Source organism: Lolium perenne, chromosome 2, assembly GCF_019359855.2.
Source record: "Lolium perenne isolate Kyuss_39 chromosome 2, Kyuss_2.0, whole genome shotgun sequence".
NCBI classification, from domain to species: Eukaryota; Viridiplantae; Streptophyta; class Magnoliopsida; order Poales; family Poaceae; genus Lolium; species Lolium perenne.
This window is the reverse complement of record NC_067245.2, coordinates 103,159,130-103,185,076: the sequence shown is the minus strand read 5'-3', so window position 1 is coordinate 103,185,076 and position 25,947 is coordinate 103,159,130.

Below are 25,947 nucleotides of genomic sequence, written 5' to 3'. Positions count from 1 at the left end.
TTGTTTTTTGTTTTTGCGAAGCATAGGACGTTCCTGTTTTTTATTTGAGAAAAATCCGAACTTTCCTGTTTTGGAGTGGGCTGAAATTGTACAAGTCAAAAGGCCCAGCAGGATAGTTCGAAGGCCCAGATGTCCAGATGCAGCCCAATTGAAATCTTTTTTTTCTTGGATTTTTTTCACCCCCTGATTTCTGGCTACTTCATTTTTCTTTCGGTCCTATGCCGCCTTGGAAGCATTGAGACCGCTGCTACAAAATGGGACCCGCATGTCATCCTCTATGTACAATAAAGTTTCTTTTCTTGGATTATTTTTGGCTCCTGATATTATGTCACTTGCCTTTTTCTTTCAATCTCATGCCGACTTTGAAACGTTGAGGAAGCTGCTGGCTCATGGGTCCCGCATGTCATCCTCTATGAACAATAAAAGTTTCCTTTGTTGGATTTATTTTTTACCCCTAATTTCTGGCTATTTGCCTTTTTCTTTTGATCCCCTGCCCCCTTTGAAACGATGACGACGCAGCTGGCAAGTCGGTCCCACATGTCATCCTCTATGAACAATAAAAGTTTCCTTTGATGGATTTATTTTTGACCCTAATTAATTTCTGGCTATTTCCTTTTTTATTTTGATCCCCTGCCGCCTTGAAATAGTTGAGGATGCTGCTGCCTCATGGGTCCCGCATGTCATCCTCTCAGAAAGGTAAATGTTTCTTTTCTTGAATTTTGTTTACCAACTGATTTTTAGCTTATTTTTTCTTTCGATCTCCTGCCACCTTTAAAACGTTGATGACACTGCTGGCTCATGGGTCCCCAATGTCAGCCTCCCCGTATTGCAAATCCTCTTTCTGCAAAGGTTGTATTTCTAGATAGATAACGTGGATTCGAATCTACCATGGTTCAGGCAGCTCAGGTAAGCCTTGTTGCACTGATTAATGGAAGTAGTGTATAGCAAGGTCAAGACATGTGGCTCAGTGTAATGAATCTATTTGAATCATGTTGTGGGTTCAATCTGATAGTTCTCTAACAGGTCAGCCAAAATAGAAATTAAGTTTTTTTCTAAAATGGAAATGCAAATTAAGATGAACACAAACATTAGTTATCATAATAGCTGATCATACATACATACTTGCTAAGAGCAAAAGCTTGCCAGAGTTTTACCACCCATACAATTAATTAGCAGTTCAGATAAGATAACCTTATATAAGTATAACTACAAATTCATTTGCTAAGGGCTCATGGGACAACAGAACTAGACAACCGTGAACTTTATGACCAGCATGTCACAGCGGCATCGAAAGATCTTGACCTTTAACTTCGATCCAATGCGAAGTTTGGCACCGTCAATGAACTTTTTCCACCTGGAAGTAACAGCCAAGCGGCCATCTGTGGGACTGACGGAGTACCGTCCCTCCACGGTGAGACCTTCACTCTCCATGACGAGGGATATCTTGCCCCTTCGGCCAGCATTGAGATCCTTGGAGATACTTTTAGGCAATTTCTGATTCAAAGCAAGAGATACCACCAAAAATTAGTCAATGGCACCAATGCACTGAACCATGTGAGACTTTGAGCAGAGAAGACATCAAGATAAGAGCGATTATCTTTGTCATATACTCACGAACATAGCCTTCGGATGCGTCTGGTCACCACACGGGTGGCCACAACAATGAGTGAGACCTCGGTGATCCGGTTGGGGCAGGTGCGGGAGCCTGGCTGGTACACGAGCTAGTGCTGATGCAGGAGACTGCTGGGCAGGTGCGAACGGTGCCTCTCGAGGATCCGGTGCTGTTGCAGGAGAGGCGGGCAGGTGTGCAGAACGGTGCAGCTAGAGGAACCAAAGTGCGATGCGGGAGCCTCTTGGGCAGGTGTAGTATATGGGGCCTCTACAGGAACCAATGCTGATGTAGGGGACTGCTGGGTAGATGCAGTAAACTGAGCTGGTACAGGAACCGGTGCTGATGCAGGAGAGTGGGAAGCCGGTGCCGGTGCTGGCGTGGTTGCCCTTTGTGACATCCGCTCCTGTTCCATCAGGGGATCTGCAGCTTTGATCATGTTAAACCCCGCAAGCTAGAACAGAGGGAATGGTTTAGAACAACTGCTCAGAATGCAGTTATCAAAAGATATGAGTAGAAAAAAGTTACATATTATATATTTAGAAGTGTCTCCAACTCTGTAAGCAGTTACGTATATCTGCCCGTTTGAGTTTCTGATCCTCAGCTTGTCGCCCTTCTTCAGACCGTAGTCAAAAGCAAACTTTCTCCAATCATGTCTATACAAATATGTGATGGCCTGCGTCTTGTAGACATACACCTCATAGACTGTGTAGGTGTTCATCAATTTGCCATTGCCATGCATAGTGAAAGACCCTTCATGCGGACACATCTGGTTAATCATTGGGCGAAGTTCACAAGGTACAGTCTGCATGTGAAAATTGATACAAATGTAAGAAGCAGGAAGACTAAAAACAAGACTTTACTATATGCCAATTCATGCTAAACCACTGAGAATACATACCTGTAACTCTGTGAAGGAGTTACTAGAAAGGTAGATAGAGCCATAGGAGGTGTTATATGCGGGGTATGTACATGGGCCCGCCATATTCCCGCAAGCTCGGCATCAGGATGGTGAAGGAAACATGGGAGGTACTACTGGTGCGTAGCGCTGAATGTAAGTGGAAGAATTAGGTTGTGTAAAGTGCATAGTTCAGAGCAATGCAAATGTTGACAAGCGAGTGCATAACACTATGTTACAAACTGAACAGTGAAAAATTAGTGTATGATGAATATAAGCATGCTAATTTGGTGTTTCCGAATTCCAAAAAGCATTAGACAGAGCCGGTGATAATATCAGACATAAATCATGGCATGTATATGTGGCTTAAGAAAATATACCCGAACCCTTGGATGGTTACGACCCGGCTGGTCCTTGGACTTGAGCTTATATAAGCATCCAGAAGGTGGGGCTGACAGTAACTTGGTGGCAGCCTCTGCAGTTGCCTCATCAGCAGCAGTTGCAATCCTTTTGACCAATGAAGGCTTAGCAGTTTTAGTCTGCATATGAAAATTGAAGAGCAACAGACATCAGCAGTGATATATAAAATGAATCTATGAGACACTGATGCTTATAGTGCTGGATGTAAGTGGAAGAATAGGGTTGTGTGTGTTTCTGAACTATTGGTAAGCATTAGACAAAGCCGGCAATAAACAGACAAAAATCAAATCATGTATGAGGATTAAGAAAATATACCTGCTTACTGAAAAGGGTACCACCCAGCTGGCCCGTGGCCTTGTGCTTGAGGAGGTTTTCAGACGATGGTGGCGGCACCATCGTCTTCACAGCGGCCTCATCAGGATCATTTTTTATGCATTTGAGTAGAGGCACAGAAGTTTCATCCTGCATATGAATAGCAACAGAACTCATCATTGATATTTAATAAATCTATGAGATAGACTGATGCAAATAGTGCGGGGTGTAAGTGGAAGAATAGGGTTGTGCATAGAGAACAGTTGACAACAATGCAAATGATTACAAAAGAAGCCAACGGAAATCAACAGTTTATATACTGGATGAGACAGACTGAAAAGTGAAAAATTAGTGTATGATGATTGTAAGCAAATGCAGTGTTTCTGAACTTTTGGTAAGCATTAGACAAAGCCAACGGTAATTAAACAGATAATAATGAAATCATGTATGTGGATTAAGAAAATATACCAGATTCATTAAAAGGTCACCACCCAGCTGGCCCATGGCCTCGTGCTTGTAGAGGTTTTCGGAAGATGGTGCCGGCACCATCATCCTCACAGCAGCCTCATTAGCCTCATTTTGCATCCACTTGAGTAAAGGCGCAGCAGTTTCAGCCTTCATAAGAATGGGAACAGATCTCAGCAGTGATATTGAATGACTCTGAGACAGACTGATGCATATAGTGCTGGATGTAAGTGGAAGGGTATGGCTGTGTATGGACAATAGTTCACAACAATGCAAGGGTGTGTTCGGTTCTGAAACAACGTGGAATGGAATGGAATGGTTCCATTTCAGAGGAATGGAATGGTTACATTTTTGTTCGGTTGGGAAAAATGGAGAGCAGAAGAGATCGAGGTTAAACTAACCATTTGTCTCAAAATTGTAATTAACAATTGCAAATGACATTTTAATCTCAAAGTCGTAATTAATAGCGCCTAATGGTGCTCTTTTAATCTAAAAATCGTAATTAACATCATTTTTTGTTGGGTTAGGGGAACTGGAGAGTAGATGAACATTACTGTATGATGATTGTAAGCAAACGAATTTGGTGTTTCTAAACTTTTGGCTTCGAGATCTTATGGGTTTCAACTCTAGCCTACCCCAACTTGTTTGGGACTGAAAGGCTTGGTTGTTGTTGTTGTTGTAACTTTTGGCAAGCATAGAAAAAACCGACAATAAAGAGAGAAAAATCATGGCATGTTTTGTGGATTAAGAAAATATACCATATTCATTAAAAGATCACCACCCAGCTGGCGCGTGGCCTTGTGCTTGTGGAAGATGGGGGCGGCATCAACATACTGGCAGCCTGATCAGCCGTAGTTTTGATCTTCCTTCTGAGTAAAGGCCCTAAAGTTTCAGTCTGCATATGAATAGCAAAACAAAAGGCAGACCTCAGCAGTGATATTGAATTACTGTATGAGATAGACTGATGCATATAGTGGATGCTCTTAGCCTTTTGCAGCATGAACACTAGCGATGGACAGACAAAAAAACTAGTTGACTCAGCTTTGTCTAGATATGAATGTACTACCTCCATCCCAAAGCTTAAGGCTTATTTATTTTTGAGAAATCAAAACAAGCAAAGTTTGACCAAAATTTTAGAACATTCTATCAACAAATATAATACTTTGTAGATACCGTAGGAAAATATATTTTATTATCTATTTAATGATATTAATTTTGTATTTTGCATGTTAATGATTTTTGGTAAAAGCTTAGTCAAACATGGTATAGTTTGACTTTCTAAAAATAATATAAGCCCAAAGCTTTGGGATGGAGGCAGTAGTATCTAGAGCTAAAACACATTAGATACATCCGTATCTACAGATAGTTGAGTCAATTAATTTGGATCTGAGGGAGTATCAGATTCAGACTACATCATGGTAAGTTGGTTAAAAAAATTACCCCTGGGCGGTCCCTGCCCAGCTCGGCAGTGGCATTTCGCTTCTTGTGCTGCAGATCGGGCCATGCTCCTGCAACAGGTGGGGCGCTATTCTCGTTCCCCATAGCCTCAGCACGGAACCTGGAGGTACCAACCTGATACAGAGAATATAGAGCATGGTGTCACAGAGGCTTTACGCACAAACAGCTGAAGACATGTGCTATTTTAAGCATATTCCATAACAGGAACAGATTGAGGATGCAGACAGACACTTAAAAGGTAAAGAGTGGATAAGCAAACGGAGTACCTGCTTTGCGGGGCTGGGGACGCAGCTCAGGCTCAGCCAACTGCCCACATGCGTGGTAGCCTTACGCTCCATTGCCCCCACCGCCGAGGTCTTTCCTTTCCTGTACAAGCTGACAAAAGATACAGTGAGGATCAGCAGAAACTACAAAGGTTGCAAATGTCGACAAATAAAGAAAGAACACCCCAATCCAAGCAAAGGTAGCCCCCGCCCCCACCCCCATCAATCACTCCCAGCTCGAGGGTGACCAGAAAGACACCCCTTCGCCCATAATAGGAAAGAGATGCGCAAGATATCGAGGTGAGGAAAAAAGAACCAATCTCGAGAAAGGAAAGAACATTACTAGTACTACCTAATCCGCTTGGTCTAGATGCAGCTTGCCCCTCCAAGCTGGATGCCTGGACGGTGGAGGCGAAAGGAGGGGATCGAGCTAGCGGCTTGCATCCGTCGGCAGTCGGCACTCGATCGGGAGAGAAGGGGTGCTACATAAAGGGGAGGGGTAACATATTTTATTACACAGTGAACTTACTGATGTGACTAGTCATTACATGTCTCACTGAAACTGGGGCCCATAGTGTGGCACCCCAAATTCACTTGAAGCTGCCCGGCGGGACGCATTGGCGCGTCAAGAAACCCCCGAATTGTAGCGGGGAAATGAAACATTTCACAAAAATTCGAAATTCAAGCACACCGCCACACGCCAAGCACGCGGCTGTTCCTTCCTCTTCCTCGGTTCCTCCTCCCCTATCCGAAAAAACCCCAAATCCCAAGCTCAAACAAAAAAAATCCAAATCCCCTGGCCGCCATGCATGTCCTCGTTAACCCGCTGGAGATTGTTCCCGGATGAGGCGAACCCCCCGCCCTGAGATCCCGAATTCCATCCACCTCGAGGCACTGCGTGCTGTCTCGCAGCAGCGGCTTGAGGGCGCTGCAGAGGAAGTTCCACCGGAAAGTGCTCATGGCAACCGTGCAAGCTCACCGGCGTGCTGTATCCCGAGAGGAACTGGTCAAAGCTTTGCTATTCGCCAAAAAAAAATGCGGGCCAAGATCTGGTCAAAGCCTCGTCGATGGCTTGCCGCGAGAGGCTTGGAGTCCAGAGTCAATAAACTAGCTGCTCGAGGACTTGGGCGGTTTACACGGATTCATATTAACTGACTCAAGTTTGTTAGTCTAGTTAACAAATGCATCTAGATACATCCATATCTAGATAAAATTGAGTCAATTAGTATGAATCAGAGGGGAGTACCTGAAAGTGTTTCATGCTACCAACTAATTCGCTGGCAGGAATCGCTGTAGAAGTAATTGTGCTACTACTCATACGATGAACTGACTGTGTGGGTGTCAAATTTTGCAACGCGATCATCCACTGAATGCTTAATTATAGTTCTAGCGCCAAAGGCGTACAAATCATAACATACTACAACACCAGAACATAAGAGTACGAATCATAAAGTATCTCAACATTTTGCATCAGGGCTGGGTGGTCCTGAGACTACCGGGACGCCCCTGATGATCTCCGGGTGTGCATCCTCTTCAACGCAAAGCTGTGTACTCGGTCCATGGCCTCCTTCTGTAGGCTGGATAATCTCAGGTGCAGGACCTTAGTCTATGAAGGCTCGTCATCAGTACCATCCACAGGTGCATCAGGGCTGGGTGGTATTGAGACTACCCGGACGCCCCTGATGATCTCCGGGCGTGCATCCACTTCAATGCAAAGCTTCGTACTCGGTCCACGGCCTCCTTCTGTAGGCTGGATAATCTCAGGTGCAGGACCTTCGTCTATGAAAGGCTCGTCATCACTACCATCCACAGGTGCATCAAACTGAGATTCATCTTCAAATCTCCCATCAAACTAAGAGACCTCTTCAACTCTATGCTTCTGCAATTAGTACATCAACCGATTAGACAAACATCTAAGGGATGCAACCTGAACAAATGCCGTTTTACATATTTACCTTCTCATCTGGCACAGCACATGTCCTAGAGCTGAAACCCGTTTCCTGAAGCAAGCGCTTTTTCTCTCCTTCCCGTCCATCCATCTGCAACAAGTTAAATTTGAGTACAGAACCTTGCACAACAATGCAAACTATTGATTGAAACAGCGGCAGCATCAATATAAATAATTAACTACATATGCCAGCACACATACAGTGTGAGCAAGATCTGCTTCTCCCGCTGAAGGATTATTATATGGTTCACCATGCTAAACCCACCTAACATATGTGCGGTCCATCCCAAAAATGTGTAAATGATCTGCCACTACATGGTGAGGCCTCTTCTCACCATTCATACATGTGCAGCGCGGGCAATACACGTCCAGGTTGTGACCTTCATGAGCTCTAATAAACCCCATAAAGGGTTGAACACCATTTATATATGAAGGGGAACATAAGTGTCCATGCAAAAGATTCCAAGTTCTGTCCATCTGTTTAATTATGAGATACAGTGGTTGGTGATTAATTTAAGGCGAAGTAGGAAATGTATATCCATCGAGTACAAAACTATACTACATGATTATGCATTTCAGCAATCATGTCGAGTATAAAACAAAAAATGCCCATCGACATTTTAGCAAACAGATCGTGTACAAAACTCTGCCATGGCATTTCAGCAAATTAACGGATCGAGTGCAGAACTGACTCTATATGCCCACGCAAATGAACAAATTGATCGATGACAAATCGAGCGGAAAACTATAAAGTGCCAATTAGTTCGAGCATACTGACGAATTTTTTTAGCAGCATCAAGAAAATATAAATCGTTAGGCCGTCTTGCCCGATGCATGATTGAGCTAGAGATAGCAGCCCTACCGTGGATCAACTTAACCGCCGGTGCGTCTCGAGAAGAACGACGGGGAGGGGAAGCTTCTTGTTCGCACGGACGGAACGGGGAGGGGAAGCTCTTCGCACGGACGTGGATAAGTTGTGTAGGGGTGGGTGGGGGTTCATGTGGCCGGGCCACCGGGGTGATAATTAAGGTCGGTAGGTGGCGTTTAATGGAGTTGCGTGTGTAATTTGCCGTGCACAAGGTTGAGGAATAGGCGGTTCCCTTTGCCGCGTGCACAATTCAAACTATCCCGCCGATGTAGTTTAAATTTGCCATATTTTCGTTAAATCGACATAAAGTCATGTGAGTGGGGGGAAATTAGCAAAGTTGCTTGAAAAATAGTAAAACTCTGGAATTATCCTCTAAATATGCTCTACTTCGTGTGAAAATCGGGGTGTGGAAGCATGTTGAGCTGTTTTATTTGTACTTTCTTCATTAAAACTCCCATTTTATGCACTTTGGATGGAAAGAAATCATTTGTACATAAATTTTGACAACGCCATTTGCAAACACTAATTGTTTTACATGCCAAGATGCACCCATCCACCAAATATATATGGGGCAAAAGTTTATCACAATCTAGCAGATATGTATAATTAGTGAGGGACCCCTTTTGATTTTGTGCAATTTCCACTAATTAGGTAGAGAGAAGGGGTTAATTAATTAGGCCATGTTAGGGGTTATGTGTTTTAGATTAGGGTTGTGTGGATTCAAATACAACTTCTTTATTTGTGTAATATGATTAATAAAAACTAGATCGATCGACTGCGCACACATTATTAGAGGCGCATGCCTTTGCGCACAAAGTGCATGTGTGTGTTGTTGGCCACCAACGAGAGAGAGAGAGAGATAGAGAGAGAGCTACGGGAGAGCGATTGAAATCCCCAAATTAAACACATATATATGCATGGCACATTTAATTTAATTAGAGGACCGCGAGGCACCCCTGGCCTGCTTGATGCACAATTAAGTGTCATTAATTGGCCTATATATAGGGTAATTAGGGTTTAGGGTTAGGGTTTAGGGTCTAGGGTTTAGGGTTTAGTGTTTATGGTGTTTAGGGTTTAGGGATTAGGGATTAGGGTTTATTTAGGGTTTAAGGTTTAGGGATCATCGATCGAGTGCGCACACGTACACACATTATTAGAGGCACACGCGCCTTTGCGCATAAAGTGCATGCGTATATGTGTGTGTTTTTTTGGCCACCAACGATATATAGATGATCGAGAGAGAGAGAGATTGAAATCCCCAAGAATTTGTTCAGATATATATTAAAATATATGCACGAATGCATGGTAGGCCATGCATGCACACTAATTATATATATATTATGAGGAAACTTAATAAAATGTGTTTTCATTCGAGAGAACTTGTCAAAATTCAAGTTAATTAATTTATCATCGATAATTATATAATTAATTAATGAATCTCAGGGAGATGTTATACAACATATGATCGATATAGGCCATGTATATATTAATTAGTGTTAATCTACCATTTAATTTGCCAGCTAGCTGCTATATATAGAGCATGTTTTTATTAGATCGGGTTATAGCTAGTATAGTTTAGGGTTATGTGTTTTAATTAACTAGGGTTTGATTAGCTAGGGGTTAGTTATATATATGGTTTAGGGTTAATGCATGGCACATTTAATTTAATTAGAGGACCGCGAGGCACCCCTGGCCTGCTTGATGCACAATTAAGTGTCGTTGGCCTATATATAGGGTTTAATTAGGGTTTAGGGTTAGCTAGGGTTTAGGGTTAGGGTTAGGGTTAGGGTTAGGGTTTAGGGTTTAGTGTTTAGGGTGTTTAGGGTTTATGGATTAGGGATTAGGGTTTTAGGGTTTTAGGGTTGTTTGAGGTTTAGGGATCATCGATCGAGTGCGCACACACATTATTAGAGGCACCCGCGCCTTTGCGCATGAAGTGCATGCGTATATATGTGTGTTTTTTGGCCACCAACAACGATATATAGATGATCGAGAGAGAGAGATTGAAATCCCCAAGAATATGTTCAAATATATATTAAAATATATGCACGAATGCATGGTAGGCCATGCATGCACACTAATTATATATATATATATATATATATATATATTATGAGGCAACTTAATCAAATGTGTTTTCATACGAGAGAACTTGTTAAAATTCAAGTTAATTAATTAATGAATCTCAGGGAGATCGATGTTATTCAACATGATAGATATAGGTCATGTATATATTAATTGGTGTTAATCTACGCTTTGCTAGCTAGCTGCTATATTATATAGAGCATGTTTTTATTAATTAGATCAGGTTATAGCTAGTATAGTTTAGGGTTATGTGTTTTAATTAAGTAGGGTTTGATTAGCTAGGGTTAGTTATATATATTGTTTAGGGTTAATGCATGGCACATTTAATTTAATTAGAGGACCGCGAGGCACCCCTGGCCTGCTTGATGCACAATTAAGTGTCGTTTTGACCTATATATAGGGTTTAATTAGGGTTTAGGGTTAGCTAGGGTTTAGGGTTAGGGTTAGGGTTAGGGTTTAGGGTCTAGGGTTTAGGGTTTAGTGTTTAGGGTGTTTAGGGTTTAGGGATCAGGGATTAGGGTTTTAGGGTTTTAGGGTTGTTTAAGGTTTAGGGATCATCGATCGAGTGCGCACACATATTATTAGAGGCACACGCGCCTTTGCGCATAAAGTGCATGCGTATATATATATATATATGTGTGTTTTTTGGCCACCAACAACGATATATAGATGATCGAGAGAGAGATTGAAATCCCCAAGAATATGTTCAAATATATATTAAAATATATGCACAAATGCATGGTAGGCCATGCATGCACACTAATTATATATATATATATTATGAGGCAACTTAATCAAATGTGTTTGCATACAAGAGAACTTGTCAAAATTCAAGTTAATTAATTTATCATCGATAATTATATAATTAATTAATGAATCTCCGGGAGATCGATGTTATTCAACATGATCGATATAGGCCATGTATATATATTAATTGGTGTTAATCTGCGCTTTTCTAGCTAGCTGCTATATATAGAGCATGTTTTTATAAGATCGGGTTATAGCTAGCTAGTATAGTTTAGGGTTATGTGTTTTAATTAAGTAGGGTTAGTTATATATATGGTTTAGGGTTAATGCATGGCACATTTAATTTAATTAGAGGACCGCGAGGCACCCCTGGCCTGCTTGATGCACAATTAAGTGTCGTTGGCCTATATATAGGGTTTAATTATGGTTTATAGGGTTTAGGGTTAGCCAGGGTTTAGGGTTAGGGTGAGGGTTTAGGGTTTAGGGTCTAGGGTTTAGTGTTTAGGGTGTTTAGGGTTTAGGGGTTAGGGATTAGGGTTTTAGGGTTTAAGGTTTAGGGATCAACGATCGAGTGCGCACACACATTATTAGAGGCACCCGCGCCTTTACGCATAAAGTGCATGCGTATATATGTGTGTTTTTTTGGCCACCAACGATATATAGATGATCGAGAGAGATAGATTGAAATCCCCAAGAATATGTTCAAATATACATTAAAAAATATGCACGAATGCATGGTAGGCCATGCATGCACACTAATTATATATATATATATTATGAGGCAACTTAATAAAATGTGTTTTCATTCGAGAGAACTTGTCAAAATTCAAGTTAATTAATTTATCGAATAATTATATAATTAATTAATGAATCTCAGGGATATGTTATACAACATGATCGATATAGGCCATGTATATATTAATTGGTCTTAACCTACGGTTTGCTAGCTAGCTGCTATATATAGAGCATGTTTTTATTAGATCGGGTTATAGCTAGTATAGTTTAGGGTTATGTGTTTTAATTAAGTAGGGTTGATTAGCTAGGGTTAGTTATATATATATGGTTTAGGGTTAATGCATGGCACATTTAATTTAATTAGAGGATCGCGAGGCACCCCTGGTCTGCTTGATGCACAATTAAGTGTCGTTGGCATATACATAGGGTTTAATTAGGGTTTAGGGTTAGCTAGGGTTTAGGGTTAGGGTTAGGGTTTAGGGTCTAGCGTTTAGGGTTTAGTGTTTAGGGTGTTTAGGTTTTAGGGATTAGGGATTAGGGTTTTAGGGTTGTTTAAGGTTTAGGGATCATCGATCAAGTGCGCACACACATTATTAATTAGAGGCACCCGCGCCTTTACGCATAAAGTGCATGCGTATATATGTGTGTTTTTTTGGCGACCAACGATATATAGATGATTGAGAGAGAGATATTTTAAATCCCCAAGAATATGTTCAAATATACATTAAAATATATGCACGAATGCATGGTAGGCCATGCATGCACACTAATTATATATATATATTATGAGGCAACTTAATCAAATGTGTTTTCATTCGAGAGAACTTGTCAAAATTCAAGTTAATTAATTTATCACGATAATTATATAATTAATTAATGAATCTCAGGGATATGTTATACAACATGATCGATATAGGCCATGTATATATTAATTGGTGTTAATCTACTGTTTGCTAGCTAGCTGCTATATATAGATCATGTTTTTATTAGATCGGGTTATAGCTAGTATAGTATAGGGTTATGTGTTTTAATTAAGTAGGGTTGATTAGCTAGGGTTAATTATATATATATGGTTTAGGGTTAATGCATGGCACATTTAATTTTATTAGAGGACCGCGAGGCACCCCTGGCCTGCTTGATGCACAATTAAGTGTCGTTGGCCTATATATAGGGTTTAATTAGGGTTTAGGGTTAGCTAGGGTTTAGGGTTAGGGTTAGGGTTAGGGTTTAGGGTCTACCGTTTAGGGTTTAGTATTTAGGGTGTTTAGGGTTTAGGGATTAGGGATTAGGGTTTTAGGGTTGTTTAAGGTTTAGGGATCATCGATCGAGTGCGCACACACACTATTAGAGGCACCCGCGCCTTAGTGCATAAAGTGCATGCGTATATATGTGTGTTTTTTGGCCACCAACAACGATATATAGATGATCGAGAGAGAGATATTGAAATCCCCAAGAATATGTTCAAATATATATTAAAATATATGCACGAATGCATGGTAGGCCATGCATGCACACTAATTATATATGTATTATGAGGCAACTTAATCAAATGTGTTTTCATACGAGAGAACTTGTCAAAATTCAAGTTAATTAATTTATCATCGATAATTATATAATTAATTAATGAATCTCAGGGAGATCGATGTTATTCAACATGATCGATATAGGCCATGTATATATTAATTGGTGTTAATCTACGCTTTGCTAGCTAACTTCTATATATAGAGCATGTTTTTATTAGATCGGGTTATATATAGCTAGTATAGTTTAGGGTTATGTGTTTTAATTAAGTAGGGTTTGATTAGCTAGGGTTAGTTATATATATGGTTTAGGGTTAATGCATGGCACATTTAATTTAATTAGAGGACCGCGAGGCACCCCTGGCCTGCTTGATGCACAATTAAGTGTCGTTGGCCTATATAAAGGGTTTAATTATGGTTTATAGGGTTTAGGGTTAGCCAGGGTTTAGGGTTAGGGTTAGGGTTTAGGGTTTAGCTAGGGTCTAGGGTTTAGGGTTTAGTGTTTAGGGTGTTTAGGGTGTTTAGGGTTTAGGGGTTAGGGATTAGGGTTTTAGGGTTTAAGGTTTAGGGATCATCGATCGAGTGCGCACACACATTATTAGAGGCACCCGCGTGTTTACGCATAAAGTGCATGCGTATATATGTGTGTTTTTCGGCCACCAACGATATATAGATGATCGAGAGAGAGAGATTGAAATCCCCAAGAATATGTTCAAATATACATTAAAATATATGCACGAATGCATGGTAGGCCATGCATGCACACTAATTATATATATATTATGAGGCAACTTAATCAAATGTGTTTTTGTTCGAGAGAACTTGTCAAAATTCAAGTTAATTAATTTATCACGATAATTATATAATCAATTAATGAATCTCAGGGATATGTTATACAACATGATCGATATAGGCCATGTATATAATAATTTGTGTTAATCTACGGTTTGCTAGCTAGCTGCTATATATAGAGCATGTTTTTATTAGATCGGGTTATAGCTAGTATAGTTTAGGGTTATGTGTTTTAATTAAGTAGGGTTGATTAGCTAGGGTTAGTTATATATATGGTTTAGGGTTAATGCATGGCACATTTAATTTAATTAGAGGACCACGAGGCACCCCTGGCCTGCTTGATGCACAATTAAGTGTCGTTGGCCTATATATAGGGTTTAATTAGGGTTTAGGGTTAGCTAGGGTTTAGGGTTAGGGTCTAGGGCTTAGTGTTTAGGGTGTTTAGGGTTTAGGGATTAGGGTTTCAGGGTTGTTTAAGGTTTAGGGATCATCGATCGAGTGCGCACACACATTATTAGAGGCACCCGCGCCTTTGCGCATAAAGTGCATGCGTATAGTTTAGGGTTATTTGTTTTAATTAAGTAGGTTTTGATCAGCTAGGGTTAGTTACATATATATGGTTTAGGGTTAATGCATGGCACATTACATATAGTTTAAATCTCAAGAATGTTCATACATGATAGGCCATATGTGCAAAGGATTTTTTTCCCCCGTGAACTTGTCAAAATTCAAGTTTATCAGTGCCAATGGAAACTAGTCCAAAAAATTACATAGAGGTCCAAAAGAACTAGACAATAACTAATAGGACCTGCAACTTTACAAAAAGGACCCCAAAACATATAGAAGAAAAGCAATCGAGTCCTTCTCGACCGCACATCAGATCTCTGCTCCGCATCCTTTCCAGCAACTCCATCGCCAGGGACGCACCACTTGGGACGGTGTCGCTGGTAGTCGCCAGGACGAAGGAGAAGAAGGGCCTCAGCAACGGCATATTGGCTCTGAGAAGGGCCGCTGAAGGCCAAGATGTGCACGGGCAAGACAGATGACACCGTCGTATGCCCCGAGCTTGTGAACTTTAGCAGCTTGACTTCCCCATTGGCCAGATCTGAAGCACTGACCAAAGCAAGCCTCACCGTTAGCGCCATCACCTTGATGGCACCAGATCGGGGTTTGGCCGACAAGATCCGCCAGATTCACCATAGGCCAGATCTGAAGCCGATGACGAGATCCCCGACTCCATTGTGCCATTCTGCTCATGGGAAACACTGGATCTAAGCTTACAACAACACTAACTCCCTCGGATCCAAATTAGCTGACTCAACTTTGCTTATCTAAATATGGATGTATCCACACATGTTTTTACTCTAGATACATACACGTCTAAGGAAAGTTGAATCAATTAATTTAGTTCGGAGGGTGTACAATATACAGAGAGAAGTCGGCCTCGTCTCCGGCCGGCGAGGCCGCCGGAGAGAAGGGGGAGAGGAGCCGGGGGAGTGGGAGAGACTCGAGAGAGAAAGAGAAGAGGAAGAAATGAGAGCTCCCTAGGGAAGAACATTATTTTTGTCGTTCTGCTCGTAGCTTGAAACTGAAAATTTCGGCCGCGCGCCAAATCATCCCGCCGCATCCATTCCCGTGACCAGTTTTACCCTTTTAACCCTGGTCCGGAAGCTACAACCCACCGACCATGGAGGGCTCATTCGGTAACAATGAAATATCTTGCCTAGATCCCGAACCCTCCCCACAGGCCCACACCCACCCATCAACCATTCGCCCCATTAGCTCAAAAATACTCTCACACGCCAAAGCTCTGACTCTCTACAGTACTAGATCTGCTTCGCCGCCGGCATACTCCTCCACAGCGTAGCCTTGATCGTGTTGGCTGTCCACCCACCTGATCCGCTCCCCCGCCGCCCTCGCCACCGACGGATCTGCTTCACCGCCGTCCACGCCACCGACGGATCTACTTCACCGCCGACCTCGCCACCGACGGATCTGCTTCACCACCGACCTCATCCACAGCGTAGCAATCAACGCCTTTCCTGTCGACGCATCGGATCCTCTCCAACGGAACCGGGTCTACTTCACCGCCCCCCCTCCACAGAAGCCGATCTATTCCACCGACTACCTCGGCGCAGCGGCTGTATCAACTTCACTGAATCCCTTGCTAGCCAACCAGATCTGCTTCACTAACGCCCGCTTCTACTGAAACAGGGTCGATTCATCGTCTCCCGCGTTCGCCGCCGCTGGAATGCAAGCTGCCGCCCCCGTCCATCCCGCCGCAGCTTGGTTAGTACGCTGGCCCGTTAGATCGCGGTGTTTCTTTAGCCATGTTTTGTGTAGTTATTTGCAGATCTCATATGCCATTAACTTTCTTGATGTGTTGCTTCGCATGAAGTTCGTTTAAATATTGTACAGTACAAAAGCATTATCCGGTCGCTACCATCATGTTCATTCTACTGACACCTGTGTGCATCCACATATTTATAGCCTTATACCCATTCATTTGCTGCCAACTGTTTTTGTACTGCATGCTATTATCGCACTGCTTTTATAGTCTGAGCATTTCCAATCTGGTTGTTCTTATACCACGTCATTAGCTCACCGCTAGCCGCTAGCTGTTTTCTCGTGCCTGCTATTCTCACACTGCTTTTGTAATCATGCTATGTGCATTTCCAATCTGCTTGCTCTTATACCTCGTCTTTAGCTTATAGCTATTTTTTTCCATGAATGCTCCTGTGGCACAACTTGTATAGTTATTGCTGCGTGCATGTATGGTCTTTGTATTATCGTAGACTAACTTGTCAATGTTATTTTTCCTAGGGATTGATCATGCGAACCACTTATTAGAACATCCAACATTAACAGCGGGGACGCTAGGGAAGGTTGGAATCTGAGTTCTTGGTTGGTAATTTTGGCAGTTTACTTCCGTTATTATATATAACCTATATGCATTGTTCCTTATGCAAGAGATTAACACTTGGAACCCTACCATAGCAATGCCATTCATGCTTTACTATCTTTCTGCCTATTTGATATGCTAGTTTTGGAGCAACTGCGAAGGTGATTTGAACCTGACATTTGGTCATTCTTAATGCCAGTTTACTTTATGTGGAAAACCTTGGCATTACCCTACTCTAAATCTGAATGTCTGAAATTCGTATCTCATGCAAAGCAACATCTAGTTGGTTTTAATCTGATATCTGGTAAATATTGACTTATTCATTTGGCAGCTCAAGTTTTTTGTTATTTGAAACCAGCTGACTTGGTCTTAAATGTGATATCTAAACACAGATTAAGGACAATGGGGCAGGAGGATTAGCATTTCACTTGATGGCTGAACCTAAAATGACAGGCATGTCGACCACGACTAGTGCACGCAAGAGAAGGACCTGCAGCGAGCCAGTATGTGCTTAGTACATGCATCTTATCTTATCTTGTGCTTATTTCTGCTACATGCTGTTATCTGTTCTCTACATTGCGTAATACAAGTTTGAATAGTTAATTGTTGTAACTATGTTTGCAATGTTACCAGAATGCAGTTTTAATGAAGCAGTCATCATTAGAAGATAGTCGCCAAAAAAGGATCTGTAGCGACCCTGTGCAACATTATGATGTAAGTCTGTGCTTAGTACAAGTTCCGTACATTGTCTTATTTATGCAACTTGTTATTATCTTATATCTACATTGCATAATAAATGTTTGAATAGTTCACTGTTGTAACTATGTTTGCAATATTACTAGAATGCAGTTGTAATGAAGAAGTCCTTAGTAGAAGATAGAGCGCAAAAAAGGTTCCGGGGTGAGCATATGCAACGATATAATGTAAGTCTGTGCTTAGTACTTGTGACTATCTCATATCGATAATGCTTAATACATGTTTGCATAGTTCATCGTTTAACTCTTTTTGCATTATTATCAGAATGCAGTTGTGATGAAGCAATCTTCATCAGAAGAGAGGCCCACAAAAAGTTCTGATCTTTCTTCTGATGCATCTTCTCATAGCCGTCAACCAAGACCATTCCTTTCATCAAACAATAAATATCTCAAGGCTGTACTTTATAAAAGACATGGTATTGCTGCTTTAAGATCTGTAGCTGATATGTTGACAAAGAGTACACAAGATTCAATCAAGGCGATTGCCAAATGTCAACGTGTTATTGATGATGCTAATAGAAGTCCTCAATGATACTATGTAATTTTTTTATTTGGGCACATTAATTGCCTTGTAATTTTCCTAGTTATTTTATTTGTGTATGTAATTGTGTGTATCATTGATATCAGATTTTAGGCTCATGAAATTTAATGCAAGTTGACTAGTCAAACAACCAGGGCCCTACAACAGATTGGGCCGGCCCACTTACAGTAGTGTGGGACCCACTTTCATTTTGGGCCGGCCCACTTATTTGTTGGGCTGGCCCGGTTACACGATAGTGGGCCCCACCTGCTTCTTGGGCCGGCCCGGTTACACGATAGTGGGCTCCACCTGCTTATTGGGCCGGCCCACTATCTTGTTGGGCCAGCCCACTTGCTTAATGGTGGACCCCACATCTTAAATGGGTCGGCCCTTTAGCAGGAAAGTGGGACCCACCTGTGTTTTTGGCCCGGCCCACTATCTTGTTGGGCCGGCCCACTTGCTATATGGTGGACCCCACATACTAAATGGGCCGGCCTTTTAACAGGAATGTGGGACCCACCAGTGTTTTTGGCCCGGCCCACTTTCTTGTTGGGCCAGCCCACTTGCTATATGGTGGACCCCACATACTAAATGGGCCGGCCCTTTAGCAGGAAGGTGGGACCCACCTGTGTTTTTTTGGCCCGGCCCACTATCTTGTTGGGCCGGCCCACTTGCTATATGGTGGACCCCGCATATTAAATGGGCCGACCCACTTGCTATATGGTGGACCCCACATACTAAATGGGCCGGCCCTTTAACAGGAAAGTGGCACCCACCTGTGTTTTTGGCCCGACCCACTGGCTTGTTGGGCCAGCCCATTTGATCTATTGTGGACCCCACGTACTAAATGGGCCGGCCCGATAGCAAGAAAGTGGGACCCACATGCTAATTGGGCCGGCCCACTAACTTCTTGGGCCGGCCCACTTGCTTTAAGGTGGACCCCACTTGTTAAATGGGCCGGCCCGATAACAGGAAAGTGGGCCCCACATGTCTTGTGGGCCGGCCCTTTTACCTGTTGGCCGGTCAAACGAGTGCATTCGGCCCGGCCCACATGCTTAGTGGGCCGGCCCATTTAAGTTTTGACCAGACAACCTTAGAGGTTAGGCCCGGCCCACGTAACTAATGTACCAGCCCAGCTATATAGTTGACCGGTCAAACTAAGTCAGCTGGCCCGGCCCGCTTAAGACGTGGCAGGCCTCGTGTGGGCCTATCGTCTACCATGGGGTTTCAGCCGGTTAACGCCGTTAACTGCCAGTTAACGGCGTCTGCCACGTGTCAGTTTGCATGACGTCAACAGTCAACGGGCTCCCGGAAACACTTCTTCAACGGTCCGATTTTCCGTGGCGGAAGAGCGCCCAAGCGCGACGGACCGAAAAAAACGTCGTAGGACTTTGCCTGACGCATTTTCGACAACAGAACCCATATCGTCGGGCTAGGCCCATAGGCGACGAAAAATGCCCCTTAGTGGACGATTTTGGGACGTTGTCTATTAGAACTTTTCTTGTAGTGTATTGTGTTTGGATTTGAAGGCTTTCAAGTTTGGACTTCAAACGGTTGACTTCATCTTCACGATCCGGGTGAGGGTGAGTAATATCAAATATTTGAACCGCTTCCTCCTTATTCACCCGGAATTGTCCTAACAAAGCTTCTTCTAGAAGAGAATTCGTTTTTAGGAGCAAACGCTTGTGTTTCTCTAGGGTGGCAATGTCGTCTTCATGATTGCGACAAATGTAGTCCTTGCTTGCTAGGCGGTATTCTCTCAAAGCTTCATCTTTCTTGGTCTTGATCACCATGAGGTTGGCCTTGTTCCTTCTCAGAGAGGCAAATTCTTCCTCATGGTTGCATCGAGTGACTTCTTCCTTGCTCAAACGAATCCACCCCATCAAGGACTCTTTTTGCATATCATTCACTTCCTTGAGCTTGGCCTTGTGTCTTTTGAGAGTGGCAATCTCTTCTTCATGATCGCAACATGGCACCTTTTCTTTGCTCAAGCGATAATACTCATTCAAGGCTTCCTTTTGACGAGAATTGGTTTCCATAAGTCTTATGTTATGCCTTGTCAAGGAGGAGACCTCATCAAGAAGCTTATCACAACATGAGTTTGGGCCTTCATCTTCTTTCTTCTTGCGTGTTTCTTCTTGAGGGTGCCTCTTCATCTCGGATAGAAGTATGGACCTACTTTCCAAGGATTTGAAGTTCTTGGTGAGGGTTGCTACTTCCTCAAGCAACCATTCATGGCTCTCTTCAAGATACCGCTTCTTCATCTTGAGTTTGTCCACCCATCCAAGAGCAAGATCTCGGTCCTTGATGAGTTGGGAGATGAAGGAATTGTTGGAGTCTTCGTGGACAATAGCACAAGCTTCAAGTGACATGCGCATGCGCAATTCTTCCTCATGAGCTTGAGTGAGAGAGATAATTTCCATTTCCGCCTTCTTCTTGAGCCTCCCTCTTTCCTCAATATGGACTTGAGCCTCATCGAGTTGAGTCAAGAGTTCCTCAATATGAGTCTTGATATCTCCTAGCATGTTAGTGGTAGGAGCATCCAAACTCGCAATAGATATAGTATTGAAGGAAGAAGTAGACTCGGAAAGGGATACTACCTCCGACGATACCTTTGCCACAAGACAATCAGTGTTGTTGGTGAAGAGGTTCTCATCCGGAGAGTCAAAGAGCGTGATGGAGGGAGTGGAGATGGAAATGGCGGCCACCTCCCCTTCCTCCTTGTTCGAGCTCTTGTCTTTGCGTTCTTCACCTTCATCGGAAGAGTATTCCTCATGGATAATGAAAGCTCTAGGCTTCTTAGTGAAGGAGACCTTGGTGTCACCGGAGTTGGAGGAGAACTTGGAAAATCCTCTTGAGAGAGATTTGAACTTGTCCTTTCGGACAAGCCTTCCACCATTGTCTTCCCTTCTCTCATAGATACAATCCGCAACAAAATGACTTGTGTCGCCGCAATTGTAGCAAGCTCTCCCCCTTTGCTCTTCCCTTGGACTCTTGGAGGTGTATATTGACGAGTCATGAGGTGAATACTTCTTAACCTTGAGCTTCGTGTCTTGTTCCCACTCCAAAAACTCTTGGCGGCAAGTGCCATGTGTTCATGATAGTTGGCCTTGAGATCATCCGGACCCCACTCAATGGGATCCTCATCGCTCTCACTAGCTCCATGCTCTTTCATCTTCAACGCAAGGTTGGGATTGCGAGTGTTGTGGGCGCGAGCAACAAGATCCTCCGCATTCTTCTTGGAAATGTCCAAAGAGAAGACTTCGCTAAGGACTTCATCGGATGTCATAGCACGGAAGGAGGCGTTTTGGCGGATGGCCGTCAACTTCACTTCCTCATAAGGGAGGAGAGCGGTGTAGAACTTGCGCTTGATCCACTGGTCATTGATGACCCACAAGTATAGGGGGTGTATCGTAGTACTTTCGATAAATAAGAGTGTCGAACCCAACGAGGAGCAGAAGGTGTTGACAAGCAGTTTCGATGAAGGATTCACTGTAAATGCTCTCAGACAAGTATTCAGGGGGTTTTGGTATAGTAGATGAATAAAGTACGAGTAAGTAAAATGCGAGAGAAATAATTGCAGCGAGTGGCCCAATCCTTTTTAGCACAAAGGACAAGCCAGTTAGTTTACTTATAATGACCAAACGTTCTTGAGGACACACGGGAATTTAGTCTAGTGCTTTCGCTTCATGTAGCTAATTAATCTTCATTGTTTTGATAAGTGTTGTGTGGGTGAACCTATGCTAATGCACCGCCCTTCCTAGGACTAATACATACTTGTGATTATACCCCTTGCAAGCATCCGCAAATACAAGAAAGTAATTAAGATAAATCTAACCACAGCCTTAAACTCTGAGATCCTGCTATCCCTCCTGCATCGATATACCAACTGGGGTTCAGGTTTCTGTCACTCCAGCAACCCCGCAATTGGCAAACGAGTACAAGATGTATTCCCCTAGGCCCATAAAGGTGAAGTATCATGTAGTCGACGTTCACGTGAGACCACTAGAAGAATAACACCACAACTTAAATATCATAACATTGAATATTACTCAACCATAATTCACTACTAGCATTTAGACTTCACCAATGTCCTCAAGAACTAAACGAACTACTCACGAGACATCATATGGAACATGACCAGAGGTGATATGATGATGAATAACAATCTAAACATAAACCTTGGTTCAATGGTTTCACTCAATAGCATCAATAACAGGTAGAAATCAACACCGGGAGAGTTTCCCCTATCAAACAATCAAGATCCAACCCAAATTGTTACAGCGGTGACGATGTGCAGCGGTGGAGATGGCGGTGATGATGATGGAGATGATGGTGATGATGATGGAGATGATGTCCAGCTCGATGACGGTGACGATGGCGTCGATTTCCCCCTCCGGGAGGGAATTTCCCCGGCAGATTTTAGCCTGCCGGAGAGCTCTTTTCTCTCTGGTGTTTTCCGCCCCGCAGAGGCGGCTGTGACTCTTCGCGACTATCCTCTGGAGCTTAGGTTTTTGGGACGAAGAAGTACGCGAAGGAGAGGAGGCCAGAGGGGGCTGTGGGCCCCCTCCCCACAAGGCGGCGCGGCCAGACCTGGGCCCGCGCCGGCCTATGGGGGGGGGCCATGGCGGCCCTCCTTGGCTCCTCCTTCTGGTTGTCTCCGTCTTCTGGAAAAATAAGATTTTCCATATAATTTCCGTCAATTGCTGATCTTCCGAAATATTGCATTCTGACGGTGACATAGGCACACCCAATGGGCCTGCCGAAAGTGGTACCCGGGGTTTAATGAAGGCCCACGACCCGAAGAGTAAGAAGATTCGGAAGCCCAAGATACTATTAAGGAAAGTTAGAGTTGTAATAGAAGTCATCGTTTGTAATCTTGCGGGATGGGTTAGAAACCCTCCCGGACTCTGTAAACTTGTGTATTACGGATCCCTCGACTCCGCCTCCTATATAAGGGGGAGTCGAGGGACAAAGAAAGGATCGAATCATTGTCTCACAAACCCTAGTTTTTACATTGTCGAGCACTTTTCGGCTGAAACCTTCGAGATCTACTTGCCCTCTACATCCAACGAAACCCTAGTCTACAATCTGTAGGCATTGACAAGTTAATCCCTTGTCAATTGGCGCCGTTTGTGGGATTTAGAGGTTGCAAGGAGCTGATCTCGATGGCACGTCCAGAATCGTCGACTTCGTCGGTAGCAAGCAATGCGATGGATCGAGGTAAACGGGAAAAAACTGATCTAGTCGATTTTATTCCTCACCCGCCCTCCCGTTTGGATGCATGTGCGTATCTGGAGGAGCCCATCGTCATGACGTTCAGAGAATTCCGATTTAGCGTCAACAAGGAAGGATCTTATCGTCTCGAAGTTCCGATCTCGTCGGAATTTTCAGCGATCGATTCTGACTTTTCATCGAGCGATGAAGAACTTTCGTCACCACGCTTCATCAACACCAAGGCAGGCGGAAAGCTCGCCAATATCTTTAGCGACACATCCTTCGGGTCGTCTGCGGACTCCTTTATAAGCAGCGACTCCGACAGCGTCGACAGCTTCAATTTTATCGACAAATCTGCTGCCATCGGAAAGGTCTTCACCAATCTCTATGATGGTGTCACCAATCCTGACAAAAATCAACACCCAAAATATCATCAAGTCTATGCAATCGAGGAGGCAAGCCGAGCAGAACCAGAGACGTCAGAGGCTTTCGACGATTTGGGAAACCCATACGTCGATCCCGCTGATCTTAGAAGAGGCCTAGGCACTAAATATGTCGGGTCTTCGCCTCGCGAAAAAGTTCAACTCCCACAAGCAGCGTGGGATAGAGCCGCAAGAGCTATGGACGGTACAGAACCAATGAACACAACCGCCACTATCGGAGAGTTACAGGCCTATCAATATAGACTTGCTCGTGTGAGTAGGGAGTTGGAAAAACAAACAGCTTCCCTGAACAGAAGAAGGGAAGCAGCTTCCGCGTCAAGCAGACGAAGAGCAGAACTAAGCCGACAATCAGGAACTTCGGGAGATAGTCACAGAGAGGCTCGAAGGAGAGCAAGATCTCGACTGCAAAATATACCCAAAGCAGAGAGGGATCATCTGGTTCAAAACCTCGACATGTCTTTCATGACAATCGACACAAGGGGAAATATCATCCCTAAGACACCGGAAGCTGGGTATATGGCAACACAAGCTTATATCCTCGCATCCAGACCACCCCCTGGGGATCCGAGAGAAGCGTTGTTCAACATGGCAATGGCAGGAGTTGGAGTCATGGGAACAGCATTCACAGCTACACCTCCCGAAGGAACCGCAAGGCAAAATAGTCCACGACCCACTGCAGCAGTGCAAGATCCACCGAGAATAAGTGGGGCAAGAGATACAACGGCTCAAGCAAGGGTAGACAGAGCGCGACAAGAAAGAAGAGAACATCGGCATTCACAAGAAGTTGCAGATGAAGATCTGTGCGGACTCCCGTGCTTTACGAGATGATTCCGAAAAACTCGAGTCCCGTCAGGGTTCAAGCTACCCGAAAACTTCAAGAAATTCGACGGGTTACAGGATCCTGAAGATTGGCTCGTTGACTATCTAGAGATGGTGAAGTTGATAGGACGAACCAGGGCAACAGCTATGCAAAGCATCCAGGTACATCTGAGTGGAGCCGCACGATCTTGGATAAAGAAACTTCCCCCAGGTTCTATCGACAACTGGGATAGTTTCGAAGACATCTTCGTGAAAAATTTCCGGTCCACCTGCAAGAAACCAGCATCATTGGAAGAGTTGAGGGCGTGTAGACAGAAACACGATGAATCTATGAGAAAATATATACAGAGGTGGAACATCATCAAAAACTCGGCAGAAGAGATATCTGACGAGAGGGCAATAGATGCATTCGTGGCAGGAATTCGACGAGGAGATTTTGTCGAGGACCTAGGAAGAACCAACCCAAAAACAATATCAGCATTGATGGAAATAACAAACAAGTGGGCAGATGGAGAAGATGCTATACATAACAAGCGACACAGGTCGCCAGAGGAGGACCGCAGTCGAAATTTTCAAAATAGAAGGCGATTTTCTCGCCAGTTCTACAACAATGATGCTCCTGGCCACATATCGGTTGGGTTCCGAGGAAACTCTGGAGGAAACAATCAAGGTAATTACCAAAGAGGTAGCGAACAACAAGGCGACAACAGAGGTGACTACCGTGGTAATAGGCAAAATAGTGGACCAAGGTTTCAGAGACCATATGTGTCTCCCGAGGAAATGATGAACAGACCATGTCAGATGCATTTTTACCTTGATAATGATGGGAAGAGGCAGTCAGGACATCTGCAGATGGATTGTCGAAATTTTCAAGCAATGTTGCGAGCCGCAGGAATGGCCAACGCTCAAGCGATGAATAGAAACCCCCAGGGACCGAGGAGCGAGATACATCTCCCACCCCCTCCCGCAATTACGGACGAAAATCGACACCAGCTCAGAATAGCGGCAGCACCACAACCACCTCCATATGTTGACCCTAACTCTAATGGTGCAGTCTTGATGATTCAGAAAGCCAGGCCATCTAACAGGGCGCAGAAAGTAATTTCGCGGCAAGTATTTATGGCAGAGAAGATGCCTCCACCAACAGTCGAGTATCTAAATTGGTCGGGAC